This window comes from Macrobrachium nipponense, chromosome 37 (genome assembly GCF_015104395.2).
Source record: "Macrobrachium nipponense isolate FS-2020 chromosome 37, ASM1510439v2, whole genome shotgun sequence".
Lineage (NCBI taxonomy): Eukaryota > Metazoa > Arthropoda > Malacostraca > Decapoda > Palaemonidae > Macrobrachium > Macrobrachium nipponense.
Genome location: NC_061097.1, coordinates 27,454,745 through 27,474,744, shown reverse-complemented (window position 1 = coordinate 27,474,744; position 20,000 = coordinate 27,454,745).

Here is a 20,000-nt window from a genome sequence, read left to right as displayed (position 1 = left end):
AATCAGGAGCGTCGTGAGGGACTGACCTAGGCATCAGATGCACGGTTCATGTGAATCTACTATAGCACTCTTTACTTACTATAGATAGGAATGTGAGTTCTTTCCAATGCCAATTTCCGCCACAGAAAGCACTGTCTAATTGTTATTTATTTACCGTCCATTCTCTTCTGTCTACTATCATCTACCTGTTCAGCTTCTTCCCTTTTGTCTGTTATCACCTACCTGTTCAACTTCCTTTCTGTCTGTTATCACCTACCTGTTCAACTTCTATCACTTCCTCTCGTTTTAATTTCTTAGAAATCAGGAATGTATATGTATAATTTTTATTCGGTCACCATCCATACTAACAATCACTGTTTCAAAGGTCCTACTTCAATTCTCACCCGGAACCTTCACTTGAACACGCCTCTCTAAAGGAAAGGTCACAAACTCCTTCAACTGATCGTATTAATAACACCTCACCTTCACCTGTCAAAGGCTGTAATGTTATATATATATATATATATATATATATATATATATATATATATATATATATATATATATATATATATATATATATTACTAACAGGACCTCAATAAAAACTGGATGGTGTCTAGCGGAGATATTCACTCCAGAAAAGTTACAAGCATTCTAGGACTAACAATCCTTATTGTCAAGTATCCGGGGAATAAGGACAGTTATTGATTGTATTGATGCCACGAACACTTGCGTAAATGACACACAACACACACACACACACACACACACACACACACAGACATATATATATATATATATATATATATATATATATATATATATATATATATATATATATAATATGAGAGAGAGCGAGACACCTTAAAAACACCAAAAGGGTAGAATGTTATAGCTGTATTTTGAAGACACTGTTTCCATGTGCTCCTTTCATTACATGGATTTCTGTATTAACAGGAAATATTTCACAGCCATATATATATATATATATATATATATATATATATATATATATATATATATATATATATATATATATATAATGAAACATACTCATTGAAAAGGGTAAGACAGAAAACACTCCCCCCAGTTCATTGTTTTAACGATGAATCTTACAAATTCTGGAAAGAATAGAATGACAAACTATTTTTCTCTGATTTTTTTTATATGTGCGAAGAGTTTTTTGCGTAATGAGTACGTATATATATATAATATATATTTATATATATATATATATATATATATATATATATATATATATATATATATATATATATATAGGGCTTGTGCCTTGTATGATAAGGCGCCCTATGAGGTAATGTTAGACTAGCGATAAACTTACGCTAAGTCGGTTGGTATTGCACTTCCATCTTCAATGGAGTGTCTGGGGTTTTGTAGATCACTTACGAAGTCGGTATTATCTTTACGACGATGTGTTAACTCATGGTTCGGTGAGGTTCTTGTAGAAAACACTAAGTATAAAAATAGATATAATTTCTTCTAAAGTTTTACATGGTGAAGATCAGGTATGATTGTACAAGTCTTCTAATAACGATAGCTTGATCGCTTCTGCCAATGATGATGGCTAATCCTATTCCTCTACATGATAAAGCTTAGGTAAAGAGGTACAAGGTCTTCTAATGACGATAGCTAACTCTGTTCTGCCTGTCTACCATCTCTGTTACAAGTTATGAAGGAACAGACAGTAGTTCGAAACATATGAACATACTTACAAATGACATAGTTTCATACGAACACACAATCAAATGAGACACGCTACAGATCACGTAGGCGGTAGTTGTCTCAAGCAGGGAGCTTGGACTAATGTTTATAAACAATTGAATGACTACAGGTGACGGCATGTTATCTTAGCCTACTTTTATTGTATACGTCATCTTTAGCGTCTCTAGTCTGATCACATTCCTGCAAGCAATCTGGTTGACCTCTTTAGTTTTTAGACTTTTATTATATATGACTAACATTCCATATTTTTATTATGTAAACACTTACATTAGCTCGGTCAGCTACCAAAACCAACTACTGAATATTACTCAAACTTGACTTGCATCTGACTTATAGGAGTGTGATACAGACACTATGTGAATATATATATATATATATATATAAGTAAATAAAAATTCATGGTGTACATGAATTGATTCAAGTAATAAAATATAAAACAATGATATTGGTAAATAATAGTGATCACGGATATATAATGATACAGTTTTTCACTTCATCTCATTAAGATACATATGCTACAGAAAATACTAATGTACTCTGATAATTGCATAGAATGAAGATTAACATGATAAAATCATATTTTAACTGATAAAAAATTCATATATGAATTGATAAAATTATTAATGGTTATGCTGATTGATTCGTTGATTTTTATGCTAAATGTTATATATCTGATTAGTAATTCATATACTAACTCATAAATAACTGCAGATATTGGTAAGATAAAAGGTAACATATTGATTAGAGGCTACCTGATTTGTTTATACATATGTATATGGATTCATATAATTATGATTAATATATGTGCACTTTAAATAGATTCCTATTGCGTACACGCAAAGATATATTTAGATTCTATATATAAATGATCATAAATAACAGAATCGAAATATATTTTTTGCGTGTACGCACTAGGAATCTATATATAATTGATCATAAATAACAGAGTCGAAATATATATTTGCTTTGCTTTGAACACTTCGGCAGTTTTTTGACTGACCTTGACCGCTTGACTAGGTGACCCAGTCACCGAGTTTGCTTGTTTGATTCTGAACGGGCTACTGTTTCTATTTCTTTTTGTAATAATTGGGATCCTTCTCTTTATTACCATCGGCAACGTATTGTGTGTTTTTAGCATTATGTTGCTGGTTACGTATAAAGCAATGAATGACGAACTATTAGGAACTGAGCGATTACTAATAAGACAAGTTATCACTACTGCATACAATATTAACTGTTTGTACTTCATTCTTTGCTAAAATTTGAAATAGTGAGGGATCCTGGTCAGCGCATTTAGCCTGATGAAAGTTTTTTACAGACATGTTATTCCTTGCAATCCAGCCATATTTTTAAAGTTGAGTTGAGTCATTGAGGTTCGATATTTTATATAACTCAAAAAACTCAAGGCTAAAACTGCGATCGGGACTTTGCAAAGGAGCATTTATTGTCATGACCCGAAATAGTGTTACCTCTAATTTATATAGATTTGTACGGGTGTTCCACTTGTTTTTTGTGTGTTTTCTAATCACTACGGTGCTTAACGATCCTATCCATGCATCTGTATAAATACAGACGTCCACTGCGTAAACGCATATTCACTGTTTAATATGATTTGTTACGTAAGGGATTAATAATCACCCAAAATGATAAAATTAACATAGTATATGATTATGATATTTCAGTAGAACTTCTGGAAACAGACACTCAAAGATAAAAAAAACTCGCAGTAGCGAAATCTCAATGATGTAGTTAATTTCTGTAAAAAAGTAAGATTAAGAATGTCTCGTAACTTCAGCCACAGGAATAACGAAATTCGACCTGCAAAGGAAACACTCAAAGTTACTCCAAATGAATAAAAAATTGTACTTAGCTTGCTTTTGTGGGAAGTCACGGTGTTCCGATAACGACAAACGGCCTTGGTCCTCCTTCTATATTTAGCGGATGACCTGGTTTGGCTTCAGTTTCCCCCGTGCGCGTTGTTTCGATGATTCGAGCCCTTGAAAATCCGATGCTGCAGACGCGTTCGGTTTGTTTCTTGCAGTGCCGGAAACGCTCACTAACGATGTTTTCTTGAATGATTCTAATGAGAGACGAAGCTTGCGTTGTCGTAGGAAAAAGACACGTCGGTTTTGTTTCTTGAAGTTATTCACTAAACAATGATACTAAGTTGCTTGAAGAATCTGTTGCTTTCGTCGTCGTTGAAGAGTTCTTATTGTTTTCTGAAGTCGCTCACTAACGATGATACTATGTTGCTTGAAGAATCTGCTGCTTCCGTCGTCGTTGACTTCTTATGATACATGATTTATTATTCTGGTTTTTCTTCGTAGGACGTTGTAGAGTTCTTCTGGTACGTTGCCACCAAATATTAGGGCTTGTGCCTTGTATGATAAGGCGCCCTATGAGGTAATGTTAGACTAGCGATAAACTTACGCTAAGTCGGTTGGTATTGCACTTCCATCTTCAATGGAGTGTCTGGGGTTTTGTAGATCACTTACGAAGTCGGTATTATCTTTACGACGATGTGTTAAACTCATGGTTCGGTGAGGTTCTTGTAGAAAACACTAAGTATAAAAATAGATATAATTTCTTCTAAAGTTTTACATGGTGAAGATCAGGTATGATTGTACAAGTCTTCTAATAACGATAGCTTGATCGCTTCTGCCAATGATGATGGCTAATCCTATTCCTCTACATGATAAAGCTTAGGTAAAGAGGTACAGGTCTTCTAATGACGATAGCTAACTCTGTTCTGCCTGTCTACCATCTCTGTTACAAGTTATGAAGGAACAGACAGTAGTTCGAACATATGAACATACTTACAAATGACATAGTTTCATACGAACACACAATCAAATGAGACACGCTACAGATCACGTAGGCGGTAGTTGTCTCAAGCAGGGAGCTTGGACTAATGTGTACAACTTGAATGACTACAGGTGACGGCATGTTATCTTAGCCTACTTTTATTGTATACGTCATCTTTAGCGTCTCTAGTCTGATCACATTCCTGCAAGCAATCTGGTTGACCTCTTTAGTTTTAGACTTTTATATATATGGACTAACATTCCATATTTTTATTATGTAAACACTTACATATATATATATATATATATATATGTATATATATATATATATAATATATATATATATATATATATATATATATATATATATATATATATATATATATATATATATATATATATATATATATATATATATATATATATATATATATATATATATATATATATATATATATATTATGTCAGTCGTCGCTTTACTTGGTAGATTAGTTCACAAGTTAATTTAAAATTGAGAATTGCATATGTCAGCCGCAATCAATGCTTTCTTCATAATAACATCAATCATTGACGAAGCTGACGACAAGTTCCGATTCAGAAAAAATAAAAATACACAAATCTGCAGACTCTTAAGAAAGGCAATAGGGAAAAAGAGAGAGAGAGAAGAGAGAGAGGAATAAAAATTTCAGTTCATTAGAAGCACTTCAATAACTGGGTAATTTGTGTAAAGGGAAAAAATGGGGAAAGGGAAAGTTCCGGCGTGTTTATCGAGAGAGGAGCGTTATGCAACGAACGGAGGAGGGAGGTATTGGCTAAAACTTTCCCTGTCGAGGAATTGAAGGTCGAGACATAAAACATCTCCTGCGGGAAAATGGAAATGCCTGCAAGACGCAAAAACCAACCTAATGGTCGGAAAGGCGGCGCAGGGCCACGTCCACAAAAATAGAATGTGGAGAATAGAGAGAAACACAAAGAAATAAAAATATGGAGAGGTTAAAGGGAAAGTGGAGGAGGAGACGCAGAAATGCAAGCCGAAAACTCTATGGGGAATCCCTAGCACGTTTCCCCTTCGAAATATCCAATACATTGTGGGAGGAGGACAACTGTTTGGAGAGCAACCCCCCTCCCTCAATTCAATTATATATATATATATATATATATATATATATATATATATATATATATATATATATATATATATACACACCATACTGCTTACGGCCTTCTTAACAATACGGGTAGAGGACCTATAATATGAACAGGCAAAAAGGTTTCTATACACAAAAACATACACACAAAAAAAGAGAAATCAAAACTACTTACTCCCTTGTTATTAAAAACTAAACTAGACCAGAAATTAATACACAAACTGCCATCGATACAGACAAGCAGATATAGTAGATATGGTGCAAAAAGCCGAAGATGTTAAACATGACAAGGAACGGGAGTAATCACCTTCTGAACATTTCGATGGTTTTAAGATTTATGTTGACATATTCTCAAAATTTAAAAATAATGCAAAATACGAAACGTTTCCATAAAGAAAACCATTACATTTTTGTTTATGTTGTCCTGTGGAAAAGAACATTCCTGTGCAAATATTTGCATTATCAAAAGTTTCTACCTACAATCATGCATCTGTACCTAATTAATTTCATGAAGTCTGGAACTAAAAAGGATGATGAAGCTGAACTTTTTTCAAGTAAATAAACTGAATCATCCCCTGAATAAGCCATCAATATTATGGCTGAAACACCTTCGTGGTTTTTCAAACTTCTCCCAGTCTCACCTTCTGTTAAAAGGATACGTACAAGTTTTAGATACGTACTCGTCATGGATACGTACACATTTTAAAAACGTAATCATCATGGGTACGTCCATTTTTTAGATACGTAGCCTACTCACCAAGGATGCGAACACATTAAATACGTAATTATCCTGGATACGTACATGTTCTACATACGTACTCATCATGGATACATACACGTTTTAGATACGTACTCATCATGCACATGCACTCATTCATAAATCATTCTTATAATTTTCATAATGAGAAAAAGATGTCAGTTTTGACCCCTACTCCATCTCATAATTCTGATACGATTTCCACTCGGGCTTTTAACATGCAGTTAAAACCACGAGAGAAAAACATGAATTAGGCTCGACTTACATAATACAGCGAAACCCAACATAATGCAGGAGCTACAATCTATTATACACTACTACGCCTAGACAGCGGTGAATTATGCATCACTTACCCAGCGATGAACCTTTAGACCTTGGAACCCTGTCAAGCTCACGACATAAATGAGTTATGACGCTCTTTTATCTTCTCACGTAAATTAACATGGAAATTGCCTTAGCTTCCTCCATATATACGCCGAGCCGACAACTGAACGGTAATGGAGCAAAATCATTCTATAACTCTTATATATCTATACAGCATCCGAACTCGAAACGGCCAACGGCATCGAACATTATCGGGCATTGATGGTCCCACCGCAGTTCCCACTATTTGGCTTCGGATATAAACCCATTTCCCATCTATGATATCTTTTCCTATTTGTCTGGTCCGATAAACTTGACACAAAGTGGAAAATTCCACAATATTACTCACAATAAATGCATAATAATATGTGGGGCTCTTGGACTCGAACCCGGGAACTAATTCCTGGCGTTCAAGAACCCCCTCACTACGTCAAGGGGTTGGTCCCACATCGAGGGGGAATCGATGGCGATGCAAATGCAAAGTTGGGCATTCGAGGGTATAAACGGTAAATACCCCCGCATTCAAATGAAGTTGCAACTCGCAACGTTAGACCTTGGCTACAACTACATTACAGCGGAAGGCAAAATAAAGAAAGAACAGAGTTGACGAGGGAAAGGAGGAAGCAAGGAGAAGATATAAGGAATGTCGAGAGGAGAGAACAACAAAAAGGTGTGAGATGGAGGAGGAGTAGGCAGGGGGATTTGGAGGGGGTGGGAAGAGAGGTTAAGAGGAGGAAAGGTGGAGGGGGAGGATGGGATGGGGTGGGGTAGGAGCTAAAGAAAAGGCCTGACGCTGATCGAGCTTTTATTGTGGTGTGTGGGATTAGGCGCTCCCAGTTAAAAGGACAGACGCGAAAGCGGCAGATTCCCTTCCTCATCCTCATCACGACGTAGAGAGCGAAACATGCACATCAGCTTTAACCCTTCCTATTGCAGAGAAAAACAGAAAAAAGAAGAAGAAGAGGGAAAAAGAACTAATAAAAAGATTAAATTGCATTTTTGGTCTTTGCTTACATAGGGCCGGAGGGAGCCACAAACAAAACTGCAGTCGGCAAAATGTCAATATTACAGTCATCTTATTATCTTGAGACATTTTCAGTGATAGATTTGTGCGCTTCGTAAGCCTCTGGAATTGCTTCAATAAATGATCGTTACACCGACATCTCTAAATGAAGATCACTTGGTTAACTTTCGCAGACACGGAGGATAAAGTCTTGATAAACTATTTCATATTTGTAAGATGACTGAATAAGAGCTTTATTCCAAGAACATTCAAAAGTGCAATTTGCGTGTGAATTGTGCCTTTCTATATAATACAGAACATGTGTTAAGTTGTGCCTTACTATATGCTCAAAAACATTGTGTGATTAGTGCCTTACTATATGCTGAAGAACATTGTGTGATTTGTGTCTTTTTATATACTAAAGAACATGAGTTTAAGTTGTGCCTTGCTCTACGCTAAAGAACATGTGTTAGTTGTGCCTTACTATATGCTAAAGAACATATGTCAGTCCTTACTATGCGCTAAAGAGCATGTGAGTTGTGGCTTACTATATGCTGAAGAACATGTGAGTTGTGCCTTACCATATGCTGTTACATTTATTGACCGCCTCGTCTCCCCAGCATTTATTTAATCTATTTTATTTGTAAAAGAGCAGCCATATGTGCCCAAATATCAGCTGATTTTAGGCGGGAACCCAAAGCATGCCAGCCAGAGATAGGAATTTCCTGATAGAAGGGGGGAAATAAAGACTTCTCAGCCTTAAGGACGTATCCCAAAAGGGAGGGTGTAGGTAGCCAGGTACTTATTAGGCCTACGTCTTAAGCTCCTTTTTCCTGTGAACCCTTTGCTGGCCCTATGTTCTGTTTCCAGGATGCCCTGCTCTTGGGGGGTTAAGCTGACCCCCAACACCCATGCTACACACCTGCAGTCGCCCTCAGTCGTCTCCAGTCGTGACCTCGGACGGATGTCCCAGCCAGCCTAGCCTTCCATTTAGGCCTACCGAGGTCCACTTATTATGGCATCCAGATTTCCTGAGTCACGTGTCCAAGTCTTCGCGCCCGCAAGTGATGCAGTGACAGTTAACAATCAGTCCATTTTGAGGTGTGATGCAGCTGCGGTAGATAAAGGAAAGATTCGCCAAATACTGCAAAATGGATTTAACCAACAAAAAAGAATTTCTGACAGATAATTCAGGCTATATTGAAAAGCAATATTCTCAAGGCTGAACGAAACTATTTCCTCTTGAAGCCTCGAATAGTTGATGAAACCACCTCACATTCTCTCGTTAAAGATCAGTTCCTTTCCCAGCGTCAATTCAAATTTCCAGAGAAAATAAAAGTGAAATGAAAACGAAAGAGGAAAACGAAACTGTGCTATTTATTATCAAGTGAGAAAACGAAAACAATGAAATTAAGTAATGAGGAAGCATGCAAAGAAAGATGTGACCTTTACATAAGAGTAACAGGACAAACACATGAATTCAAGACATGCCATGAAACTTTTGTACCATCTATCTTCGTGACATTCGAAAGCCTGAACGTATAAGAGAGAGAGAGAGAGAGAGATAATAAAAATGGCGTTTGATACTTGATACCCTTCTGCTTCAGGCTTTAGCTGAGAACAGAGATGACAGAGAAGGTTAACATAACTAGTGGGATTTGGCTCTAATTTAAAACCGGTTTCATAAATATTGGTTATTGCCAATGTTTTTCCTGCAGACTACATATCCCCTTAAACCAGGGTGGTACTTAGGGCTCCTATTTCAGAACCAAAGTTCATTTTTTATCGGAACTCCAACCGCCACCCCGCCCCCTCCCCCCAACCATTCAGGGCCTCCACTCAACTGGCTTTACCGAAGCTAACAAGATTCATATCGATTACTAACTAATAGGAATATGACAGCCTGGAGATGGTTTTGTTACACGTTTTAAACTTCACGCAACAATCATCTGCCTTTAGGCTTGTAGTTTCCACGCCCACACTTCCAGCCATAAAGACAGCAAATAAATCTTCATTTTCTTCTTTTTCCTGTTGGGTCTGAGCGCCGTATCACTCAGACAATCTCGTATTGTGTCTAAATGGTTGGGAAGAATTCTTTGGAAAGAAAAAGAAATCACATCTGCTCGCCACTGCGTTTTCTGCCCTCTTCAGCTAATGACTAATGATGTATGTCACTGATGAAAAGCCCTTTCAGTACGATAGGAGGGAGAGTCCATTCTCTCTCTCTCTCTCTCTCTCTCTCTCTCTCTCTCTCTAGGCACACGTGTCGTTCGGCAACATAATTATTCTGGTTATATTTGTGGCTTCATTCATAGCTTCCCTTGTACGGGATTCAATTATGATAAACACAAAAATCAATGGATGACATAGAAATTCTGATACAGACGATCCGCAATTTGATGGAATTTCCGTATTAGGCAAGTAACGAACAGGTTGAAAACTGATTTTTACAAACAGGGAGAAGCCTCTTACATATTAGTGACCAAATCGTATTTCCCTGTTCTTGATTGTTTTATTTTTTTAAGGTTTCCTGTCAAATGAACGAGGGTTTTGACGTTCAGATACAATTCTCAGACGGCGCAAAGATACTGTCGACCAGTGGCTTCCAAACTTGACCACAGCAGGGACCCCCAGATACGATGAGTCCCAGCCGAGGACTCCAGCCAATCGAAAAGTTATCATTATCATTACCATACCGGGATACCCAGTACAACGAAGTACATTTAATATTTGCATATTCCTGCACGAAGTAAAATAAATATATAACATATTTTCAATATTTTTATTGCTTTAAATTCAATACAAAGAAAAATGGGTGAAAACAGCCACAATTCTTTTCTGGAGTTGAACAAAATTTTAATTTCTTCATTGTTTCGCGGACACCCTAGGGCCTTCTCCTGGACCCCCAGGGGTCCGCGGACCCTAATTTGGAAACCACAGCTATAGAGTTCACTCTACAGTATCTTTGGACGGCGTTGATCAAGAGACCTCGTGCCTATGATTAATTACCTGCCTGCATAGAAAGGGCATTTTCAGTTGATCAAGTAGAGGAACGCTTCCGCCGAATAATGAAATATCGAGTACTGAAATGGACAACACAAAATGAAAATACACATCACAAACTTCAGCCAAAATTGAAGGCACCTCTCTCTTCCTTCCTTTCCTGTGGTTTCACGGCAATTTTGCGTATGTGATGACGTAAGCATCAGGTGAGTTAAAAAGACCTCATTGCTCTTCTGAGTGAAAACAAATCCTTTCCTTAATAATGGTAGGTATTGGCTCAGGAAGTACATAAGAAGGGTGAAAATTCCTCATTCTGGAAGTGAATGCCCTGAAGCACTGACCAATCAATCCTCAAGTTCAAGTCTAAGGGATTGTGAGGGCTGCAGTGAGGAACCTGGATGCTTCGATGTGCCCTCATTTCCGGCAATCCAAGGTGGACGTCGTTACAATTAGAATTTCCACATCTTTCGTCCAAAACCTATGGTATTCTCATAGTACTCAGCTAGGCAAATTCTCACTAAATATGAAACTGACCAACTGAAACTGAAAATTAATAAATCCAAGCATTAACATCGCACCTATATACTACATTCAGAGAAAATCCAAGAAACTTACTCAGACCAAGTTACATAGATTTGAGCATGTCATGTTTGTTAGCCAAATATATTTCTTTTTCCCACATTTTCCACATGCACGTTCCCACTGGTCCTGAATGAGATTATATATATATATATATATATATATATATATATATATATATATATATATATATATAGTATATAAGTGTGTGTATGTGTGTGTGCGCGCGCGTATTTTAGTCTGGAAAATCAGCACTCTTGCGAAGGTGCCATTTCTGTGCTTTTACCGAAAATACCAATGAACTAACCTCCACGATAGGCAAGAGCACGTGAATAGCGTTTTTCTCTTTTCTCGTTCTAATTTCTATTTCGAAATGACGTATCAATGTGTATCCAACACACGGTTAATTAATTAAGGGGCCCGGCCGGACAAAGCCATTTTTTAAGGACAGGACTTTGACATTCATACCACTCAATAAGGTGACTTGGGACATCTCCAAACCGCATATGATTTTCAACTCTGACCTTCGGTTTTGTGACGCCAGGGCGATTTATCCCGAGAATAACCATTTTGCAAATTCTATCTCGTCCCTTGATACTTAATATTAAGACCTGGGATTACCTAAGCAGGATTCCTCACAAACAGCTTAGTATATCAACGCTGGATAAGTACAGAATCTGAAGAGCTAAAATCACAAGCCTGCTTTGGATGTTTGGGGTTCCACAAGGGGAGGTGACTTTAGAGTAACCAACCAAAAGACTCAGAAGCCGAGATGAAGGAAATAATCATCAGAGCTGCCGATGTCTTCCTGGATGCTTTAGAAGCGTCAGAGAAGAAAAATACTAGATATATCATTTGCCGCGTACTTTCCCAAAGTGGAGAATGACGCTCAGCCGAAGATCGAGAATAGATAGAATATAGAATTTTGGTCAGGCTAAGCGCTGGGCTGGGACCAATGAGGTCATTCAGCGCTGATATGGAAATTGACAGTTAAAAGGTCTGCTAGGTGTAACAGGAGGAAAACTTCAGAGCAGTTGCACTATTAATCAACTGTTATAGGCCAGTCAATAGAGGAGGAAAAAAGGCCGAATAAGGAAAAAATTCATGGAAAGCTGGAACAAGCTTCATTATCTTTGTAATAGGGTACTCAATGACATATTAATTTTCCACCCTTCTACCGCCCCGGATTTGGCCGCCATCTTGGAAAAATGGCGGGAAAAAGAGTTTTTTGCAAATATCTCGCTGAAGACTCAATTTATCTGAAAGTTTACTGATACATAAAATAATCGCCATAAAATTTCCTATAAAATCTCATTTATTCATTTTTTGTTTGTTTGCGCCGTTTTGGTGCCAGGAGTACGATAATATTTGAATTTAATTTTTTCCTACCCTTTGCGCCTGAATAGCATGTGGTTATTTTTCTTGCATGCAATATTAAATACTGCTTCAAGTTTCTAAGCTAACTGTAGTTCTTTTGTTTCAGGACTATGAAAACAGACCCATAGCCTATCCGTGATTGCTATATAATGGAAAGATGTCTTCATTCAAGAAATGCTTCATTTGTGAAATAGAACTTTCCGAGGGTGAGACTCGAGAAGTTAAAGAAAAAGGTGAGCAGACATTGATAGACCACAGCGTTAAATGGAAAGATGGAAAACAATATCAATTAAAAGGCCTGAAAACCAGGCAGAGGAAATGCGGAAAGCAAGCTATACACACCAGCCTCCATGAAATTTGGATCAGTCATCTAGGACAACTTTCTCTTCTTACATGCATTGAGTGGGTCCGACACTACTTCTGCCTTTTTTAGACAGGGAAAACTAAAGTTCATAAGGCTTTTGGAAAATCATGAAGAACTAAAAGATCTTGTTGCTGTCTTTCAAGAACCATCTGCTGAATCAGCAAAGATTGCTGAAGCAGGAAAGAATTTCATTCTTCACTTATATAGGCATAATGAATGTGAATCCCTTTCTGATTTGAGATATCTGTGCTATGCTCAGTCACTCATTAAAAGTAAATTCACTTTGGCTTCTCTGCCTCCTACAGATGCAGCTGCTCGATTTCGTTCCTTACGTACATATCACCAAGTGCAGAAGTGGTTGGGAAATGACTTGTCTTCAACAAATTGGGGTTGGAATGCAACTACAAAAGGATTGGTTCCAGTCACTACAAATAAAGACCCAGCCCCACCAGACCTGCTCAACATTGTCTCATGCAAATGTGCTAAAGGTTGCATGACTGCCACCTGCAGGATTAAAATGTTCTATGATATGTGTTTCTTGCAAGAGGTTGTCATGTTCAAACTCTGACGTAATTGATGATGAAGAGGACTGTGAAGATCCCCTTGATGACACATTAGAAAACTCCTTGATGTCAAAGGGTGAAGAAACTCATGGAATAGAATAATCAGAGTATATTATAGGAGGGCCAACGACCCACTCATAATGAAAAGCAAATACAGTTAAAAAGAAAGTGAACAAACCTCCCAGGGGAGGTTGGTTCATGGCTACCCCGCAAGGGATGAAGGTGTCAGGCAAGAGATAGATAAATAGATACATGCCAAGCTGTTATCTTATCTTATAACCATTCTACAAAAGAACCAAACTGCTTGTCATTACTTTCCTATGAAGAACAATGTAGTTCGCTATACTACCCATTACGAGAAAACCAATGCTATCCTTGAAATGAATACTTCTAATTGATAACTTCATAATTAGGGTGGATGGTTGGGTGCAACGGTGGTAACTCTGCCAGTGAGCCTTCACTGTCTGTCCTAAGCCAGAAACAAAAAGAGGAAGGACACCCTTGAGACAAGTTTTGGAGGTTGGGGTAGGCAAAACAAGTCGCAAACTTTTTCGTAGGCTTGGCGCGAAAACGGTGCGACATATCAAAAATATGCGTTAAGCAGTAATTATAGGAAATTTTGCGTAGATTATTTTATGTATTGACATATTTTCTGGTAAAGTGAGTCCCAACCGAGATATTTGCAAATAACTTTTTTTCGCCGCCATTTTTCCATGATGGTAGAGGGGTGCAAAATTCATACGTTATTAAATACCCTATTACAAAGATAATGAAGCTTGTTCCAGCTTTCCATGAATTTTTTCCTTATTCAATCCCAAATTGACTGGGATGGAAAGTAAGATGGAAGAAAGAGAATATGAAAGGATGTACAGTAAAAGGAACGATAGGGGTTGCCGAAGGCACGCTACCAAGAACGTTAAATGATGCCTACAGTGCACCGCATGAGATGCACCACTCCCCTACGGAGAATTCAGATATATCAGATCGACTACTCGGGGATGGGACCATTCGACGCGGCCGATTCGCCGCCGACAATTAGCCACCGCAAGTTTGCCTCGAAGGACGCTTTGCCGCCGCCTATTCGTCACGGAGGAGTATTCACCGCCGCAAATAGGTCGTTTGTTTTCTTGTTTTTATTTATGTTGTTTGGTTGTTAAATATAATGAATTTTTTCCAGTCTCCCTCAAGTCTTCAAAATGGAAACAGACATTCTTAGCAAACGTGGAAAAGAGAAGTTTCGACACGATGGCTTTATATACGTTTTTAATAAATCATCCAAAAGTGATCAAAGGATCAAATTTTGGCGCTGTGAACAAAGGGGGCAATGTAATGGACGGATCCACACCAAGAACAGTGCTGTAATAATGAGGATAATGAACTTACCCATTCTACTTCTGGAGCCAGTGTACAAATTGCCAAAGTGAAATGAAATTTAAAACGCCTGGCAGAAGAATCACAGGGAGTATCTAGTGTTCTTATAAATTAATGTATAGCTGATGTGCCTTCGTAAGTCCAAGCATCTTTACCGACGTTAAGTAGCATGAAGAAAATAATTCGACGAAAAAGGAGTGATATTAGCTTAGCCCCAGCAAACCCTACTGATCTTCAGCAGTTGGCGATTCCAACTGCATGTAAAATGTAGAAACCTGATAACATAGGAGAAAAAAATTTTCATTTAGCCTCAAGAACTGTTACCAGTTACTAGATTGGTTTGAATTGAATAATATTGGTATCTACAATAGGCGCAGCAGTTACCGAAGGGTACCTTTGTTTCCCCATGATCTGTAGTCGCAATATGAGACAACTTTAAATGATGAAGATCGCACAAATAAACAGGCAGAAGCAGCTCATCGAAGAATTGCTTTTGAACTCGGAGCTGTAACCACCCAACCATATGGAAATTCATAGGAACTTAAATGAAATTACAAAAAGGAAGAGATCTATATATGGAACAGCTGATAGCGGGGTGACCACCACCATTAAAGGTAAAAAAAATATCGAAACGGGGAGAACAGCATTAAAAAAAAAATGTTCTTGAATACAACGGTAAAAGAGACGCTTTGGAATATCTCAAGAGGAATAGCCCATAACTATTAAATGAACTAGTTTCTATTTCTTTTATTTTGTTTGTTTTTTATTATTTTTGTATGATTTTTTGGAGTAAACCAATAGCATTTATTACAATGTTGGAATATCTTGAAGGATTTTTTAACTTGTTTCATAAACCAGTTGATTGTTTGTTTGTTTTTTACATCATTTTTTTTTCTTTCCTTTTTTTTATTTGGACCTAGTAGTAGGAAAGATAAAATTAAAAGGGTGGAAAGTTGTAGAGGGGAAAAACCCAATACACACTGTATTTCTATTTCTGGTGGCGAATAGTCTCCGGTGGTGAAACGACCCAAGTGGCGGTGGCTAATTGTCGGTGGCGAATCGGCGGCGGCGAATCGTCACCAACCCGACTACTGTGGGCAAGACGAGAACTCAGGTCTCCAAGAAGTTTGGTATTTCATTCTCGCTTTCACTTACAGGTCGTGGAATGCGCAAATTCCATTTGCATTTCTGCAGTCGTATAAGTTGTCTTTTTAAAGAGGCTGATCAGCCATTTGGGGAAAGAATCTTCTCGAATGGCACTTCTCTAGCGGGATGATGGTCGTTTGAGAAAGCCATAACGGTCTTCGTCCATTTTCAAAATTTACAAAAAAACTACACCTTTTCTAAATATATATGATTATATACAATAAAATGGAAATCTTTTACAGATATTATTGATGTGGTCATTACAAATGATTACATCAGAAAAATACTCCCACCTCTTCCCTCTCCGTCCATTCTATCATTAGAGACGACGACCTCATCGCCTATGGAAAACACTTCGCGAGACGCCCACCAACAGACGATGAGATCTCGAAAGGTGGTGGGGCTGGGCGAAGTGATCATTATCCCCCCCGCCCCTACTCAGTTTCCTTCAAGCGTTTTTTTTTTTTTTTTTTTTACCGATGGTCTCTCACCATAAGGTTTCTCTCAGCCTCCTTTCGCTCCTTTCCTCACTAATGCCTGGAACACTGAGTCGTTTTCTTACGCCTCACTAGTCATATTTTTTTCTCTCCTTACCTTTTCTTTTTATTGCGGAACGAAGGCCAAAGCTCATTGCTGAAGATGAGGGAATCATATTGCCTTAATCCCCGTAAAAATATAACTCTTATTAGTCATCCAATATCGGGTAAATTTTTTCTCAAGTGTCATACATTCAGAATATTGCTTTGATCTCATCAAAACGAAATATACACAACTTCGAATCATCTTTACCTAAACCAAAATAATTAAATCCATTCCCTTTTTTATTTCAAGTATTTTTTTTTTTTTTTTTTTTTGGCCGCAAAAGCCTTTTAATTATTTTGGTCTGAGTTGATTCCTTGCATAGCAGTCTCCCTCCAGGGACACAGGAAGCGTTTTGCTGGTCATCAATTGTACTTTCGCGGCGGTTATGCCTCATGGGTAATATGACCTCTCTCTCTCTCTCTCTCTCTCTCTCTTCAAAATTGAAAAATGTCTTACTGAATATTTTTTACCCTCTGTGTGTGTGTGTGTGTGTGTGTGTCGCGTCCAATGCTTGCCGGGAGAACTGCATAGAAAAGTAAATAGGAGAAAATATTCGTAAAGAGGAAAGTCATTACCGCAAATAAGAGTAAGAATAAGCACAAAAATGGCGTTAATGCTAAAACAACAAAATATTACTATGTTAATAAAAAAATAAATAAAATGTTAACAAAAGTTCTACAAAGTTCTACATTATAAATTAGAGAAAACGTACAAATAAACCATTTCACATTATCATACCAGTAGAGGAAAAGACCCCATATAGACTCCACTAAGCCCCGCCCCCCGCCCCCCCCACCCCACCCCCCAGGGGCGTGGCTAACCCCCCTCCCCCCTCCTGATAAGCTCAGTACGTACGTGAGGCCTAAAAAGGGGCGTGGCAACCCCCAAAACCCCCAAAAGAGGCGTGGCCACCCCGACCCCATTTAGACTCCACTGGTCTAGGGGGTGTGGCCACCCTGACCCCATATAGACTCTACTATTCTGGGGGGCGTGGCCACCCCTGACCCCAAATTGACTCCATTTGTAATATAAGCTCATGTACGTACATGAGCTCTTAATTGACTCCATTTGTATGATAAGTTCATGTACGTACATGAGCTCATAATTGACTCCATTTGTCTTACAAGCTCATGTACGTACATGAGCTCATATTAGGGGGCGTGGCCCCCCTAACCCCAAATAGACTTCAATTGTCTTATAAGCTGATATACGTAGATGAGGTGTAAAAGGGGGTGTGGCTACCCTTGACCCCAAATCGACTCCACATTATTGATGAGCTCATGTACGTACATGAGGTCGAAAAGGGGGCGTGGCCTCCTGTAACTCTACGGGAATAAAACCAACATTTCAACCCGCCACCACCGACCCCAAATTGACTCCACTGTTCTACACCTGTGACGTCACGTAACTCTAGGGGAATAAAACTATTCTTTCAAATCCGACCCCCCCCCCCCCAAAAACCCCCCCCCAAATTGACTCCACCTTTCCTACCCCCCTGTGACGTCAGGTAACTCTCCGGGAATAAAACCATCCTTTCGACCCCCCAACCCCAAATTGACTCCACTATACTACCCCGCCCCCTGTTGATGTCACGTAACTCTCTGGGGAATAAAACCATTCTTTCAACCCCCGACCCCAAATTATTGACTCCACCTTTCCTACCCCCTGTGACGTCACATAACTCTACGGGAATGAAAACCAACATTTCAACCCCTCACCCCAAATTGACTCCACCTTTCCTACCCCCTGTGACGTCACGTAACTCTCTGGGAATAAAACCATTCTTTCAACCCCTGACCCCAAATTGACTCCACCTTTCCTACCCCCTGTGACGTCACGTAACTCTCCGGGAATAAAAACCAACATTTCAACCCCCACCCCAAATTGACTCCACTTTTCTACCCCTGTAACGTCACGTAACTCTACGGGAATAAAACTTGACCCCACCCCGACCCCAAATAGACTCAGTTCACTGTTTTTTGCGACTCATGTCCCCTTTAATTGTTTTCAAAGTAACCGGGACGTTTACCTCATCCTCCTCCTATAAAATCTCTAAATTTATATATGCACATTGCGAATATACTCTCTCTCTCTCTCCCTCTCCCTCTCCCTCTCTCTCAGCCGTTACATTTTGTTTTATATATATATATATATATATATATATATATATATATATATATATATATATATATATATATATATACACAGCTGCTTAGATATTCAGAGTATCATGATAATAGGATATTTGGCGACTGACTTCATCCACATGTGATACATTTTTGTTTATTTATTATACCGAGTTTGAAAGAGGAATTGAATAAAAATCAAATTACAGACGGAATTGTTATTTTATATTTGTAACCAATTCTAAATACAGGGGAATGAATTAATATTCCATACAAATACATACATTAGAAAAAAACTGTACAAACACGAACGCGATTATATATGCATTCGCTTTTTCAAAAACAATACTTCAACGAAACATACGGCTACTATATATTTTCTAACCTGTTCCTTCACATCAAAGCCCTAGTATATACCACAAACATCTTCTCCAGCACTTTCCCGACCATGTATCAAAGACAACGTTTCATCTAAAACCTCAAAGCTTTTAAATTTAGCTAACAAGTTTTTCATATATAAATCTTCCACACACCTTTCCTCCAACAGGGATAAATTCTTTTTCATTATAGCCACGCAGCATATTTTACCAATTTTGCTCATTTCATCACTGAATGTAGCTAACACAGGTAATAAATATTGATTCAACCAAGTCGTATTAACTAGTCCGCTTTGACCAATGCCAGCTGGAAAGATAACATATTTGACATAGTCATACGATGATTTAAATAATTCTTCCTTCAATTTCTTGACCGAAGAAAAAAAGTGATTGAACCTCATCTGTTTGCTATCTCTGCCCAAACGATCTGCGTGTTCTTCATCTTTGGAATAAGCCACGCTCTTTTGCGCGTATTCATTATCTTCAATTGGAGCGCCGAAACCGTATTAGGTTAATAAGGTAGCTATGGTGGGTAGATCAACTTCTTCGTCGCCTTCCCAAGATGTGATATTTTTCACGTCTTGATGTGACAATCCTTCACGACTATTCTTATATTGATAAGTTCCTGGCTTATCCTGTAGAAACTGGATTGACACAGATGATCGTTCCAATTAAGTGGCATAAGCGATGCCTTAAATTGTCACAGGGGGGAGG